The sequence below is a fragment of the Danio rerio genome, chromosome 15, assembly GCF_049306965.1.
Source record: "Danio rerio strain Tuebingen ecotype United States chromosome 15, GRCz12tu, whole genome shotgun sequence".
Classification (NCBI taxonomy): domain Eukaryota; kingdom Metazoa; phylum Chordata; class Actinopteri; order Cypriniformes; family Danionidae; genus Danio; species Danio rerio.
Genome location: NC_133190.1, coordinates 32,273,395 through 32,290,596, shown reverse-complemented (window position 1 = coordinate 32,290,596; position 17,202 = coordinate 32,273,395). Strand labels below are relative to the sequence as shown.

Here is a 17,202-nt window from a genome sequence, read left to right as displayed (position 1 = left end):
AAGAGTGGATGGCAACATCAACAGCCAGAGGTTTCAAGACATTTGTGCTGCCCATTACATTAAAAACCACAGAAGAGGGCAAATTCTTCCACAGAATAGCACTCCTTCTCATACTTAAGCCTCCACTTCAAAGTTTCTGCAAGCAAAGAAGGCTAAGGTGCTCCAGGATTGGCCAGCCTAGTCACCAGTAATGAACATTATTGAGTATCTTTGTGGTAAAATGAAGGAAAAGGCATCGAAGATGAATTCAAAGAATCTTGATGAACTCTAGGAGTCCTTCAAGAACGCTTGCCTTTCATACAAGCCACATCTGATAGCAAAAGATCAACTAGAAGTGAAGTAATAAATTGTTGTTCTTAAAACTTGGATAGGTGACAAGACTTTTGTCAGGTAGTGTACATACAATCATCATATTTGACCAGTAAGCCCTTTTGACTAAATAATAAAGGCATTTAGTTTCCATTGATCGTTCAAAATATCACAGAAATCATTATAAGAGTTATACTTAGCTATAAGCTTAGTCCTTCATTTTTATTGGAAACAAATCAGAAAAGTCATTTTGAGGGCATTGTGATGGAAGTATATATTGATAATTTCTCACTATATTAAAACTACTTGCGAGCACTACATCTGGCAATTATGAAAAACATCAATAGCTTATGAATTTCAAATGATCTAGGCTTGAAAATAAACATACGCATCAATGTAGCTAAATAAAGCATTATTTGAGGATCAATGCAAGCAAAAAGCTTGTGAAAGCATTCATTAGAATTCCCTTCAAAAAAATCAAACAGCATTTCAGTTTAATTACTCGCTTTGTTAATTACTTGCCTTGTCTGCGGATCAACTATGCTTAGCATTAATTGCTTACCATAAGTGTGTGTATGTTATCCATTAGAGGCAGAATCCCACTACGATTAGGATGGGAAAATGTAAATGAACTAACAGGATACCAACTGCAATCTGTGTTAAAATAGAGGTCTTCTCTCTCGCTCTCTCCTTCTTAAAGTCTTTCAGTTCTGGAGTAAAGCAGTGTTGCTCTTCATCTTGAAATGATATAAATTTAATTTAAAAAACTGACACTTTGTTTCTAAATATTTCAAGTTGCAAAAGTCTGGAAATTTCATCTGTCCGTGTAAGCTGGAGCAAGACTAAAGCTTATAACTCCGTTTCAACAGTTGGCGTGCAAGAATAAAAATTCCCTCCATTTCATATGATTACTATATGCAATCTTTATTCCGGGAGCTAGACGGTGTCACATGATCCAGTACAGATGACTCAGTATCAAACTATATCAAACAGACTAGGCTGAACCACAGCTGAACAAACAAGAATTTTCTAATCCAACATCCAAGCTGCTATTGTTGCTTTTACAAATATGTGTTTGCTTGTCTAATATGAAAAATAATATTGTTCTTTAAATATCAGTGATCCTCAGCTTTTTGGTTCATAACTGGTATTTTACAACACTAAAGTAATAATATAAAAATACAATGTATTATTATTATTATTATTATCAGTCTAAACAGATACAAGAACCATTTTTGTTTCCCCAATGAACCTTTAGTGTGAGTGATCAGTTCTTAAGCTTTTTTTTATAAGCTGAAATTATCTTTTTAAATGAACTCTTTTCCCAGCCTTCTATATTTATGTTCAGTCATTCAGTTATTCACTTTAAAGGCAATGAAAAGAACATATTCATTTCAATAAAAGTGAAATTACTGAACCTACATGCCAGAGCCTGAGAAATAAAATTTGACATGGCTGTCAAATGGTTTTGACATAAACTTTAAAAAATGCTGGGTTCCACACAACAGATATGTGTTGGGAGAACATGAAGGGATTAAGTGAACTTATTAGTTTTTGCAAATTTAAGTGGATTGATTAAAAACAATTACGTTGTCCCAAAAGAAACCCATCAAAATGGTGCTGTTTTAGCTTATTAAATATAAGTAGTTTGAACAAACAGCAAGCATCATTTTTTGACTTGCAATTGAATTCTTCTTATGCAATGGAAACATTCAATATATGTTAAAGGTCTTATGCATCCTTATCATCTCCTTTTACATTCATAAATTTTCAGCTTATTTTACAATATTACATAAAAAGATCAGCAAATGTTACTCCTGCCTATAGTCCCTGCCCTCAAAGAAACCAGTAAAGTAATAGAAAGTGTACAAAAGAGAGAAATTAAGAGACCAGGTATATAAACAGAAATGTGTCAACTACTTTGATCGACCAAAACACATCATAATAATAAAAGGTCAAACCAGTGTACAGTGGAAGTCAGAATTATTAAACCCCCTGAATTGTTAGCCCCCCTGAGAATTTTTTTTTAACATTTCTAAACATAATAGTTTTAATAAGTCATTGCTAATAGTTATGCTAATAGTTATTTTATCTTTTCCATGGTGACAGCAAATAATATTTTACTAGATATTTTTCAAGACACTTCTATACAGCTTAAAGTGACATTTGAAGGTTTTGGCAAGTTATTGTATAACAATGGTTTGTTTTGTAGACTATCAAATATATATATAGCTTAAAGGAGCTGATAATTTGACCTTAAAATGGCTTTTTAAAAAATTAAAAACTTTTTATTCTAGCTGAAATAAAACAAAACTTGCTCTGTTAAACATCATTTGGGGAATATTTAAAAAAAGAAAAACAATTCTAAAGGGATTTAATAATTCTGATTTCAACTGTATATCCCATAATATTTGTTGTAAGGGTGTGAAATCTGGCTTTCTTTATGAAAAAAAACAAAAAAAGAAATTACCACCAGGATTGTTGGCTTATTAAGCATGATCTGGTTAAGAAAACCTATTCAATATTTGAGAATCAGCTGAAAACTGATCTCCATGAGCACACTCAAATGAACTAATCTGTGCTTTCTCTTGTTCTACTATTCTAATCGATTGTGACAATGGAATCCAAAATCAGTCATGAGTCTCTTTTTTATGAAATCTATACAGTAAGCTTCCATTGATGTATACTTTAAGCAAAAACAATATTTGGTCTAAAATGCAAAACCTGAAATCTAAGGTTTTAAAAAAAGTAAATACTGAGTAAATCAAGAGAGGTCTGGATGCAGACCTGGTGCAGTTGCAAGGTGAGCTGCATGCAATGCTTTTAATGCACACACCTAACCCCGCCCCTAACCCAATCTTTCACAGTGAGTATGTTTACATGAACACCAATAATACTATTTTAATACAATTAAGACAATACTCTGATTAAGAGTCTACCATGTAAACGGCAATTTTTTTATTAATTTAATTTGATTAAGGTCATAATCAAACTAAACAGAAATTGATTTAAAACATGTGGAGTGTGCCGATTTTAGTTGCATTAGTAAAGTGCAGTACAGACATGCAAACAAGTTATTCAAACTATTACCATCATGTAGGACTTGTCGCTGCATTTTTCGACAGGATAGTTTATACACACATGGCTGTGTGACCCAACATTATAAAGCTGCACCTATACCAAATCAGTGAAGGACCACAAACACACGTCGCAAAATGCTGAGTTTTTTTTTTTTCTCTCCATTAGAAGTGTGGAATCAAATTCCATTAAAACAACATTCTTCCAGCAGTCCTTACTTCATACAGGCATCCAATACCTCAGTTTGTCACACAGGGGCATGAATAAATTGTTCCTGAATGAAAGTGAAACTGCCGGACTGCAGTTAAAGTTGAAAAATAAATAATAAAACACCCGAAATTACATAAAACTTCAGAGTAAACGTGGATAGTGTGGTGACAACGACTTGAATTGTACTATGTGTTATAACAAAAAACGAGATCATAAAAGGAACATTCATAAAGCAACTCATGTAAACACCTTAATCATATTTATGTCTTATTCAGATCAGGGCAAATAATTTGATGATGTCCATGTAAACAAAGTCAGTGATGTTACTAGCTCCATTTAATGCATTGTGTCTGACCTGAGATATGCAGTTTCAGCTTGCAAATCCAAGTCTGCATCCAGATACTATTGGGAAAATCATCTTTAAAGTTCTCTAAATTAAGTGCACATTACTAATCAAATACTGACTGATAAACAGTTGAAGTCTGAATTATTAGCCCCCCTGTTTAATTTGTCCTCCAATTTCTGTTTAACAGAGAGATTTTTTTCAACACATTTCTAAACATAATAGTTTTAATAACTCATTTCTAATAACTTATTCATTTTTTCTTTGCTATAATGACAGTAAATAATATTTGACTATAATTGTTTTAGGATACTTCTATAAAGCTTAAAGTAATATTTAAAGGCTAGGTTTATTAGGTTAACTAGGTTAGGGTAATTAGGCAAGTTATTTAACAATGGTTTGTTTTGTAGACTATCGAAAGAAAATATAGCTTAAAGGGGCTAATAATATTGTCCATAAAATGCTTTTTTAAAAATTAAAAACTGATTTTATTCTAGCTAAAATAAAACAAATAAGACTTTTTCCAATAGAAAAAATATTATCAGACATACTGTGAAAATTTCCTTGCTCTGTTAAACATCATTTGGGATTTTTTTTTAAAGACTTCAACTGTATGGACAGAAGGAAATGTGCAAAACAAAGTTTATGGAACATGATTGTAAATTAAAATCTTATGGATTATTGGATTTAAAGAACAAATGTTAATTTGGACCTATACAATGTATCTGTGCAATATCCCAACAACATTGGTTTTGTGTTTCAGTGTCACAATTTTTAAAACATATAGCTTTTCTCATGTTCCTCATTTCTACATCACTGTGGATAAATGCGTCAGCTAAATGAACTGATTCAAATAGGACTTGAACCTGCAGATCCACCTTTATTTTGAGCATTAACACAGCCTATATCTGCTTGCTTTCTAAAAAGTGGAATGACTCAGGAACACCATTACGCCTTGGCCTCTAGATCCATTCAAGATCACGGCAGATGAAAATGTCCATTCATTCAGATTCTGAGCAGCGCTGCTCTTATTACCGCAGGCTGTTCTCACTAAAGAGCACCTTAGTGTGAGACGGCAATAAAGAATAACGACCACATTACCAAATGTGCTGGTGGCACCATCGTAACAGCCCTGGCGAGCAAAAATGAGGACAGAAATAAAATGGTGAACCCCATTTTCAAAACCGCTGAAAGCTCATTGAGTTCAGGACATCAGTGCAAACTGGAAATGCATTCAGGAAACTCAGGCTCATATTTTGAACCATGAACACAGACACTATATACTGAAGTATGCACATTAATTCTCAGGTCTATGAAAGCATTTACCAGTGCACCACAAGGGGTGAGACAAAAATGTCTTGTGGCATTAGTAAAGCGTGGAACTCAAATGCCATTCAGAAGGTCATGAGAATGGGATTTAAAAAATAAATGAAAAATAGGATCTAACCTGCCATGCATTGACTTGAACGACAACAGCTGCTGTTGTGAGAGTGGTTGGAAAATAATATCAGAATTAAATTGCATAGAATAGAAATTAAAAATGTAAACAATAATAAGTCATAAGTAAAGTCAATAATAGGTCAATAATAAGTAAGTTTTTCTTAATAAATGATGCTATTTTTTTATTTTGATTATTTATTTTAAACATCAGTTGGCAAAAACAAAGGATTAAATATTAAACAAGGCACTTGTTAATTAACTCTATTTAAAAATATATATTTTAACTTTTTTTTATTCAATTCTGCTGTATCAATTGCATATTTCAAATACTTTTCCTTTAATTTCTCGACATAGAGCATGGAAAACATTTAGGGGGAAATCTTTTTTTTTTTTAACCATCATTTGGTGAAGACAGTATCAACAACTAATTGACAATCATTATCTATAGTAATGCTCACTCTTTCTCTTTGCTGTTAATGGTTTGTTAATGGTTAATGGTTTTTCATACTGCCAGTGTGTCTGTGGGGTTTTAAAAAGTCATAAAAAGGCTTAAATACCAAAAACTGAATTTCAGTCCTTAAATAGTCTTAAATTCATTAAAATATTATCTTGTAGGTCTTAAAACAAAAGCTTTTAGCAAAACTCTACTTATAACTAAGATACAGTCTGTTGTGCATATTTAGTTTATCAGTTTTAATTTCCGTTATGTTAAAAAAAACACAAGCAGACCTTTTAAAATAATAAGTAATTATTTTAAGTAATTTTTAAAAGTAATTAAAATATGTTGCTAAGAAATAACTAATTATAATTGATGGGGCAAGTAATTTTTTTTATTGCTGGAAAAAAACCTTAGTTAGTGCTAAGTTCTATACAAGTCTAAAGTTTCATTCTTGATGGTCTTTAAAAGGTCTTAAAAAGTCTTGAATTTGACTTGGTGAAACCTCCAGAAACCCTGACTGCTCATTTGCTTATCCGAATCAGTATTCATTCTTGATGGTCTCAAAAAGTCTTGAATTTGACTGAAACCCTGACTGCTCATCTGTAAGTCACTTTCAATAGGTGTCTAGAAAGATGCTAATTGTATTAAATATTTTGTAAAATATGGATATAATTATGTTGCAACTTAGAATTAAACATATGAAAGAAAACAGAATGTTTTAACATTAAACATTGTGCTTTTAAATTTTAGAAGTTTCAAAGGCTTTGTAAATGTAGCTGTATGTTGACGGGGTGTCCTGTATTGTACTGCATGAAATATCTTGTAATCTACACTGGTTTTTATTTATGAGCAAATTTATTGTTTGCTGACTTTGTAAAAACTCACAGTTGCATAGCTTAGCATGTCAGAATGTGTGCACACCGCAGTCTCTGTGGCAGGCAAAGGCAATGCAAAGTGGTTTCCCTCAACAATACAGCTAATGGAAACAGAGTAGAAATGCATCATAATGAAAGCCCGGGTCAAACGAGGGGAACGATTCCTCAGGGGTGGAATCAAAACATGGAGCCGCATGAAACTGAGACTCAGATTTCACTGCTGCACAATTCGATTGTGTGATACCACTCAGTGCTACTATAATATTCATAATTACGGTAACACGTTGAGAAGGGAGTACATTTTCTTCATATGATATAATGTGATCAATGCTCGTTACAAACAAAGACGATTCTGAAATTACAGTGCGCTCAGATCAAGAATTATATGGGAAGCAGGAATCGAAATATTCTGCTCAAACGACTGACACATGCAAAATAAAATTGGATTTGATTACGTTAATTAGACAGAAGCAATACACATAAACAATACACTAATTAATAACTTGCTTAATAATTTACATCAGGCTTTAATGACGCTCAACAGTGAATAAATGAGTTTCTAACTAACTCGTTTCTATTGCAACAAACTGTCTGAAATGAAATCAACCCCAGGCTTCAGCTCCATTCTCTCCCTCCAGACTCCAAAACTGAAATCACTCCTGGGAGACAGGGAATAAATGGTTATGATCCAGTTTTATGGGAACCAAACCAAAGAAACTCGCAATCAAAGCCCGAGCCAGTAGAACAAAGAGCAAGACTACAATAATAAATATTTGCCGAACCCTAATCAGAGTGCACCAGAAAAGCAAACCTTGTCTAAATCATTTTCCAGGTCAAGTACGCTACTTGAGAGCTCAGCATTAGGGATTTTTTTTTATATAACTTGAGCTTTGCATCATACATTGAGCCAAAGTTGCAACATCTATAAAATATTAGGGAAAAAGAATGTGAAATGTATGGAAAATATGCAAACGCCAGAGTTAAATTAAGGCCAAATGTTAGGGAAGTGGTGCATGTAGATTCCTGGTGTTTCCAGCGTTCTACCCCTGCTGTGTTACACGGCCTCAACCCCTTTTGTGTAGGGTTAACCCGTTAAATCCCACCAAAGTGGCTATTCAGTGGAGTGCCATCCACCCCAGGGGTTATTGTGATGGGTCTTTGTTAAGAACAACAGACGTAAAGAGGATAAGACACCAGCAGCACTTCCTAACTTCCCCCATAGTCTTCTCACTTTCTTTGCACTGGTAGGGCAAGTGCCTAAAGTGATTGATCCCCCCCCACCTCTCTCTCTCTTTCCTGTTTAACATTAGGAAACTGGTTGGACTGACACCAAGTGCATGGAATTGGTGCAACCACATGGCATCTTTTAAATGTAAATTTATGAGGGTTGTTTGGGTTTATTTCAGGGTATAGGTTTGAATTTTGATTGACTGGATTACAAGAAGACATTTTCTCCTTTGCCCACTTCTGGTCAATTTGTCTGAGTGTGCAGGTGTATATATGGGCATTTTTGATCTAGTATTGTCAAATAAGCTTTTCTACCTCACAATGAATGTAAAAGGAGTTTATTAAAACATTACACAGAAAGTTTTTAGTTTTTATTGTCCCAAAACTACATCAAACACTGCGAGTTTGTGTTTGAATTATGACTGGTAAAAAAAAATGTGTTTTTTACATTTATTTTTGACTGCAAACCAAACTTTTAAATGTTTAAAGTGTCTTTAAAGGCTCCTGTCGACTTTAGTGGCTGATAAAAGGCAACTACATGAGCATCTACATCCTATTGAATGTGTTCATCAACTTTTTTTTGCCAACCATCTACCTCTTTAAACATGGTTGAAGTCATCTAGATGTGATCAGATAAATAAAAGCACATCTTATTAATTTATGAAAACAGGGACACAGAAAAAAAACAACAACTTGAAATATTTTGAAAATACAGGCTGGCTAGAATTTTCATCACATCTTTTTAACATATTTCCTAGGAATGCACCAATATGGAAATTTGGGTTGATACTGATAACTCTTTTTATTTGTACGCCAACAACCAATAGGCTGATAAATATAAATCTTGATATGAATAATTCACAATTTATTGACTCTAAAAGTCAAGGTTTTAAAACCACCAAAATTTTCTGCAATACCGAAGGTATGTGTGTATGTGTACGATTTTTTATTTACTTTTTTGGTTTTACTTTTTTAGGACAACAGTGTTTCCGTCAGAAAAGATATCCAAAGATGCCGGTTTAAATTGTAAAAAAAAAAAAAAAAAGAAAAAATTATAATAATCTGTTTTTGAAACAAATGAAGACAGCAGAAGTCAATAATTCATTTAGCCTGACGTTTACTGTTCGAATATATTTTAAATGTTACTCAAAATTAAATAAACTGTGTTCAAAAATGAAAAAAAGTGGATACAATATTTTATCCAAGGTTATCATACCGTCAGAACCTTATACAGGCCCATGCCTAATACACCTTGCCAAAACTTTTTTCCACAGATAACGTCATTAAAAACATAATTTAATGTAGGAGACTTTCTAATATTTTTTTACCAGACAACGAAACAGAGTGGCAGCTTTCATTTCTGCACTGATAGTTGTAAAACCATGGAAAATATAATTTTAGATGAGTTTAAATCTGTCTTAATGCTTCAACAACAAGAGTCAGTAGAAATTAGTAGACAGAGAGCGAGTGATCTTTTGTGTCTGCTCATACACATTTGACCACATAAGAGTCTACACTACAAAAGTAGTCTGGTATTAGACGAGCACAAGATCTTTCAGACCAAGTATAAACCTGTATTCAGCATCATCGAACAAAAAAGATGCATATTAATGCTGTGGGGAACCAGGTCCACAGAGACAACAACAAAAATGGATTAAACGCTGCCTAGATTAAATATTAATGATGATATTTAATAAACTTCACTTTCTCAGGAATAGAAACACTACCTGGAAAATCAGAGCCACAAATAAATGAAAACCATCCATGCAACCTCTAAAACAAATTCAAATTAAACGTTCAAAATGCCTTTTTTCCCCTCACGATGAAAAAAAAAAAAGTTCTTCATATTCGATCGCTAATTTAAACCTGTGTGAAATTACAAATGCTCTATCATTAAAACATTTTTTTTTACGTTTATAATGAAATGACAGATTTCCGCATGCTTGAAATGATAGGGCGCATTTTCGCCTTCCCTTTAATCACGGGTCACTGGTCAGAAAATATATTCTCGCTCTTGCTTCCCTCTAAGCAGGTGAACCGAGCTCAAGACTTTCCCACGATCCCTCAGTAAATCTGTCTTTGCTCTGCCCCTTTCCTCTGTCCCAGCCATCTGTCTGTTTTTCAGAGCGCGTCTGCTGGAGCGAATGTCAGCTGCGGGGACAAGTCCAGCATTCCCAAACACATCTCACCACAACATTTAGCCACAAATACAAATATTTTGCTCCACAAATGAAGACTGCGTTACTAAAAATGCTGGAATGCTAAATTCTTTCTCTCCGTCTTTCTTTAACAGAAACCTATGGTTTTCCAGGCAGACCAAGACAGCGAAATTGACAAAGGTAAGCACATCTTTTTTTCTAGATTCACCATTATCAAGCAACAGTCTACTTCATCATTCAAAAACTGACTAATTAATAGCACAAAATTCATCCAGGGACAGAAATTTTCTAAAGTTTTCCTAAGAAAAAAAAATCCATAACTGAAACTAAATACATTCAAATCAAACATACCATCTGCAACAGATCCATACCCCTGACTTATTTTAACTCAAAACCAAAACCCCCCAAAAATGCTTTGCTAAAAAAAAAATTAATAAATAATAACACAGCTATGTTACGCAGTCATGTGACATACAGTCTCCTTTCTATCCTCCATCATTTCGGCTTTCTCCTGCGAGCAGCCAATGCACGTATCATTAGAGTGCTGAAAGCAGCGCGCCTGGTGCCGCGGGTCTCCTCCTGCGCTGCCTTCCCTCCAAACGCATGACATTGGCTGGCTGAGAGCATGAGAACGGAGCCTTTTCAATAGCAGGATCCTCATACTTGGCCAGTAACCATGGAAGCAGATGCCTACTCACTTTGCCCTCCTTACCTCCTTGCTCCCTCATTGAAAAGGAGGGCACGCCTCGCTTTCTTCTTCCTGACCGAACTTGCCTGGCCCTCAAAGGGAGCGATTGAGCAGGTCACCGGTCTAGACTTGTTTGCATGGTCCGTGGAGCAGTCTTGAGGTAACCCTTGCTCCCCGCCCGTCGCACCGGCACAGACTGCAGGGGGGGACCATCGGAGATGCGAATTTGAAAAGGAGCCCTGTCCGATTTTGCCTTTGTGCCTTTTCCCTCATCGATCGGCTGAATATCGAACCCTCTGTCTGTGCATGTGTGAAACGGATAGCTTAGTAAGCATTTTTTCTAATCAAGCTTGCGTTGTGGGCCAACTCTCTCGTTTTTCTCTCCCGCTCTCGAACCCTCCCTCTCTCCTCTCTCTTTTTTCTTCCTTTCTTTCTCCATTTCTCTCTCACTTTCTGCGTTTTGGCACTTTCTGTGTTTTGATTATCTTGGACGTTTGGCATGTTGCGATGCTTCTGATCAGTGTCTCTTTTTTTTAATCTGTGGATTTTGCATGCTGCTTTCTCTGTTTGCTTTTCGATTTCAACTGGGATCAAATAGAGGGACGTTTCAGACTATTTATACCAAAAACTGGCTGCTGCTTTGCTTTTAATTCATCATGTTTTTTTCTTAAAAACTAAAAAAAATGTAACAATTTTTATGTGAAAATACTGGTGTGTCTCATAAGGTGAGTATAATTACGTTCTTATGTATTAGATCTGAAATAAACAGTTAGTGTAAAAGATTCAATTAAAAAAGAAAAATCAAATCTCTTTTCTCCTGTTTCCTGATATATGTGCTCTAACTGAAATATTTATGTTGAGTTTTCTGACATTAAAGCTGCAAGTCTTTGAACTTAAACATGTCTTTTGGCACTGTGACGTGCTGCAATTATTGTGGGATTATTCGGCTTAAACTGTTCATTTTGCGAGGAGATTTGAGATGTAAGAAGTAATACATTTTCACTTACAGTATGTCAAACAACATTGTATTAGACTTCCTAAATATTAATGCAAGAACATTTATTTCGATTAGATTTTTTAGGCTGTTTCTGAAGGAAGTGACTGTTACAAAAGAAAAAAAACATTAAGTGAAACATTTAAAAGATTATTATTAAATTAATTGAAGATAATTAATTTATTTTATGATTAATTTACTGTGATGAACATATTTATTTATTAAAGCCACTATATAGAGAAAACAGCATATCAATATTGATCATTTTTTTTATTGTTAGTGGCATAGAAATGAATAGAATTGTTAAATTCTTGAAAATAATGAAAATTTTTGCAAATATTAAAATGAATCAAAATATTATTATTATGGTGCAATATTATTTTAAAAGAATAAGACTGTATTATTAGCCTTTGTTTAAGTTGTAATGAAATCTTATAAAAAAAAAAACACCTTAAAAAGAGTTTATAAGAAATATTAAAAAAAAACATTTTTAATGAAACAAATTAGCAATGATATAATCTTGCTCCTTGGTTCCTAAGATATCACATATTCCCAATATATTCTGTAATATTTGAACGTATATTCCAATACACAATACTTTAAAGGGCAATAAAATGTCAGTGAAATTGCATAATAAAAATAAAAAGCATTTAAATGAAAAACTATGATATTCTTAATTTTTAAATCATCACATATTTCCTAAATATTAATTTATTTGAATTATAGCATTATGGTCCAAGAAATTTCATACAAACTCTTTTATTTATCGTATCAACGTTTTTAATGTCCTTTCGCCCCTTTTTTCCTGCTCAATTAATTTTCGGTGAAGGATTGAGAATGCACCAGACTGGGTGTTTAAGGGTGCAGAAGTGGGGATTTTTTTTGGAGAACTGTGATTGGATGGAGCCTCACGCAGTGAACCACACGCGCCATGTCAGTAGCTGACAGTGAGGTCACAGAAAATGGAAGCTCAAGGTCTGAGTTCAGTCTGGAAATTACCCACTGTCTGATTCCACTTACTGACTATTGTCATAAAAATACAGGCCTTGTCCCATTTAAATGCACAAACATTAAAAGTAATTGGTCATCTATTTCCAGTCCGTGCATTTTGAACAGCTGCTCAGAAGACAGAGCATTTTTGTTCTCTATTTTAAACACATTTATTTTGTGTTGTAATTACGAGCCTTTTGAACATATATTTCACTTATTATGTTCTTAAATGTTTTACATTAAAAACTCTTAATCTTATTCAATTAAGGTTTCAAAAATATTTCGTTAAAAGTGATGCAATAAATAGGCAATTTTTGTTATCTAAATAGCCTTTCATTTAAGATCGTTTTGCTTTCCATTTTTAATAATCATTTTGAAAATGTTAAAGGTTCTTTATGGAACAACCAATGCCAATAAGGAATCTTCAGTCCTCAGTCTTCTTACAGACCAAATGTATGAATGCATTCAAATCATCAATCAGTTATCTGTAGAATTAATGATTTAAAATAATACATTTATTTTATGATTCATTTACAGTGTCGGAATGAGTTTAATATTAAAGTCAGTATATATGGAAGTATATGATTTAAAATTGATATCTATGGTATTATAAAAAACATACTAAATAGCAATTTCAAATAAATAATCATTTGTGTTAATGTATTTTGTATATTAATAAACAATTTATGACAACACAAATACAGATGTATAAATATTTTCAAGCCAAATCAACCAAATCTACATTTTATTTTAAATCTGCACTCAGAATCTATTAAAAAGTGTTTTTCTTTTTCTTTTAAATAAAAAGGCACAATTATATACTCAGTCAAAATCATTATAAGACAACATTTTGATTATTTAAAGTAGTCTTCTATGCACGAAAATAACAAATTAACAAACTACATAGAGATAAACACTAGATCTGCTCATCAGTCAATGTGATCCAGCCAGCGAGCTTCACTATAATGCAATTATGTGACTTGTGGTATGCATTGAACAGCCCGGTTCAGAAGTGTTGTTAGCTATGTATATGTCAGTGTTCTGACTTTGAGACAGCAGTTCAATATGTTCGTTCGCCTCACCCGAACGTGAGACTCACAATAGACAATAAGGCCAAGACCAGCTGTGATTTTTCTGTTGATCTCGCTCTATGCATTATTTATAGTCACATCAGAAGATTAGGCTGAAAGCTTGACCCTCGCGCATGACATTGTCTCCAGCCCATTCACGTTCTGGTCAGTGCTAACAAATGATAACCGCAAATGTCCACCAATAATCCCACTGCTTTGGCCTCATGCCTTTTAAGAATTGAGTTTTAATCAGTCTGTTTATTTCACACCGCTATATATGTATATTGTTTTGATAATTATTTTAAATGGTGGATTACAGTATATTATGCTTAAGATAAAATATCGAATTAAATGTATTAAAATTCAAAAATGCTTTTTAGAAATAATATAAAAATAGATTTGATACTCTTAAAATGACAAAGAATATAATGCCAACAGTAGGTTGAGAGGAAATATTTTGTTTAAAACAAATTACAAAACAATAATGTTAATAATAATATAAAATTAAAATAACAGCACTTTTCACCCTGTCATGCAACAATGAAATATTCAGCATATAGTAATAGTTTTTAGTTGTTTGTTTTTATTTCACTATGCCACATTTTCCTTGTTTTAATTAAACATGCACTGAATAAAGTTCAGTTTGTATCTCATAACCTTGCGTTTTTCTCATTTTATTGCCTGCATTTCTTGTTTTTCAACACAAAAACACAATCTGTGTGGACAGCCCAGTATATTTAAGCGAATCCCACTGGAAGATTTACTTGTTTGTTTGTTTGTTTATTTATTTATTTATTTATTTATTTATGTTTTATTTAATTAGTTAGTATAAAAATTGACAGGTTTTAGAAAGCAAAAAAACTGTTCTTGTACAGTGGAAAAAGGAAACGTTTGATAATCTTGCTCTTGAAAAATTAACATGTAATTAGAGGTAAAGCAGAGACTTTTGAAGAAGTGTGGTCTCCTTCTGGTCACTTTATAATTGGACAGATGAAAATAGATGTCTTTGGAACGAGGACTTTAATTTAAAATTAAATGTAATAATGTTTGTTTTGTATTATTAAATATATACGCCCACACACACTGGTCAATATATATGATTTTATTGTTTTGTATTTTATTTTTATAATTTATTTTAAATGTTATTTTTGTTTAACAAGTGTTGGGCTGGGAAAGTACATTCTGAAATATTATATAAGTTAACATGCTTTATTGTTTGCTGGGCTTTGTAATATAATTAAATCAATAAAAACAAACTTGATATATACATATATATATATAATTCATACAATTATTTTACTAATTCAACTAATTTACCAATGCTTTCTTCATAATTCAGCATTTAAAATAAAAAATAAATTACAGGGGTGGAAAAGCATCCACTTTTTTGTGTATTGTACATCAAGAAGTCCTTAAATAAACAAGAGATAACAGTTTCTGTCCTCCTTTGAGGAAGCAACACAAAAAGATTCCCTGAGCTAACAAACAGCATTATCTGTTTAATTGCCTGAGAACTGTTAAATAGCCTCTATTTACATGACAAGATGCAGCTTGTTGTGAAGTGTGACATAAACGAGCCGATAGACAAAAGATGACGGCCGGTCACCACCGCCCCTGCACCCCCCAAAGGCAGAGTCCGGCTCATGAATGACACACACCGAAACAAGCAAACATACACACACACACACGCACACACACACACACACTGACACAAGATTAATTGCTTTTTGAACAGGTTAACAGGGATTTAGGATCTATCCTGCCACACACACACACACACACACACACACACACACACACACACACACACACACACACACACACACACACTTCAGTGTATACATTATGATGCTACAACAGCAGTGTCAATGTATTAGAAACAACATATGTAAACAGAAAGTACAATAAAATGTGTGTAAAATATAAATATATATGTACTAAATGTATATGAGCTGTTATATAAAAAGAGTTTTTACGATCATTAATTTTTTCAGAAAGTATTTTTTTATTTGATTAATTTTGTTTATATTTAGTTATAAAAAAGCACAAAATATATAAAGAAATTATGCACAGATATTAAAGATTTAATCTAACATAAAATATATATAATTTTTGCAGTGCAGTGCTTCACAAAGATTCATTTAAAATTCTATTAGAACATAGAAAATATTTCTTTAGTATAACTGTGTTTAATATAACATTTATTAGAATGTAATCACAATGAATCAGTTTAATTTAACATCTATATAACAAAGGTTCAAAGGGGTCAAATCATCAGTCACAAGTTTGATTGAATTATTCAGTAAATTTCAATGATTTCAGTCAAAATCTTTCTCATAAGATTGCTAAAAATATTTGATTTCAAAACCTAAATAATAAAATAAAATACTATTTTTGAAACATGCATCCAGACGTCTGAAGCTTGATCTATGATAACTGATCACAGATGAATGTTAAAAAGTGCAGATAGAGTTTGAATCGAGGATGACCTGAAGCCACAGTGACTTGGAGAAACGACTAGAATCACACTGAGGGAGGAAAAAAAAGGGAGCAGGACTTCATTCTGTCGTCTCTCTCCCTCTCTCTCTCCTTTTCTCCTGCTGTCTTTGTGTCGTGCAGGAATGTGCTTGCTTTTCATTTCGGTCTTTGTGTTTTGCCCCTCAGGCCCTCGCAGGCAGTGTCTTATGCCACAGCAGGGTCACGGCAAACACAGAGACACATTCATGGCCACATCAAGTTTATGTGAGAATCTGCTCTTTCCTTGGCCCTCATTTCCATATGAATTGTTAATAAAATAGCAGTCCTGTTGAGGGGGAGATCAGTCCGGCCAGGGAAGTCAAGCAAAGCAACCTTGGGTAAAAAAAAAAAACGGCCTCATCCCTTCTGTTGCTCGGGTGTGGAAACGGTCCGGTCGTGAACATATGTCATCATTATTGACAACGTTTTCTTTAGCTAAAACCACCTGTGAACTTCTCCTTCGCCAAACACCGGGGGGAATGGGATGTTTAGATTAATGGCCGAATGGAAGTATGCATCTGACTGATTAGAGGATTTGAGAGTAGATATTTTGAATGTCACTTTTGTTAGGTTAAAACTAGGTCTGAAAACTGTAAAATTGAAAATGTAGAACATATTTATTTTCAAATTTACATAAGATAAAATAAACATGAAAGCAGTTACTTCATAAACTTATCTTAGAAATATTTTTCCAAATATTGTTCGATTTTGGTGTTTGCATGAAATGAAATATATAAATGTAATGCACTTTTTGGAAAAGTGACTAATTTAATTCTTTCTAACTTTTGAGTAAATTGTCAAAATGAGGGTGAAATAATGTTGCATTGTTATTTAGCAGATATACTTACGTAAAGATAAAACAA

At 33.3% G+C, this 17,202-nt stretch overlaps 1 protein-coding gene and 1 long non-coding RNA gene across 8 annotated transcripts in view; one reads left to right on the top strand and one right to left on the bottom strand.

The window, feature by feature from the left end:
- Window positions 1-17,202, bottom strand: part of zgc:153372 — an 81,378-nt gene that overhangs the window by 23,573 nt on the left and 40,603 nt on the right. Inside the window, exon 12 of one of the 7 annotated variants that reach the window (XR_012390582.1) lies at window positions 15,966-16,672. The gene's annotated coding sequence lies outside the window, so the exon portion shown is untranslated. 7 annotated transcript variants of the gene reach the window in all.
- LOC108179323 (uncharacterized) lies at window positions 10,045-11,666 on the top strand. Its single transcript, XR_001795895.4, has 2 exons — window positions 10,045-10,260; window positions 10,602-11,666. It is a non-coding gene; the product is annotated as an uncharacterized lncRNA (long non-coding RNA).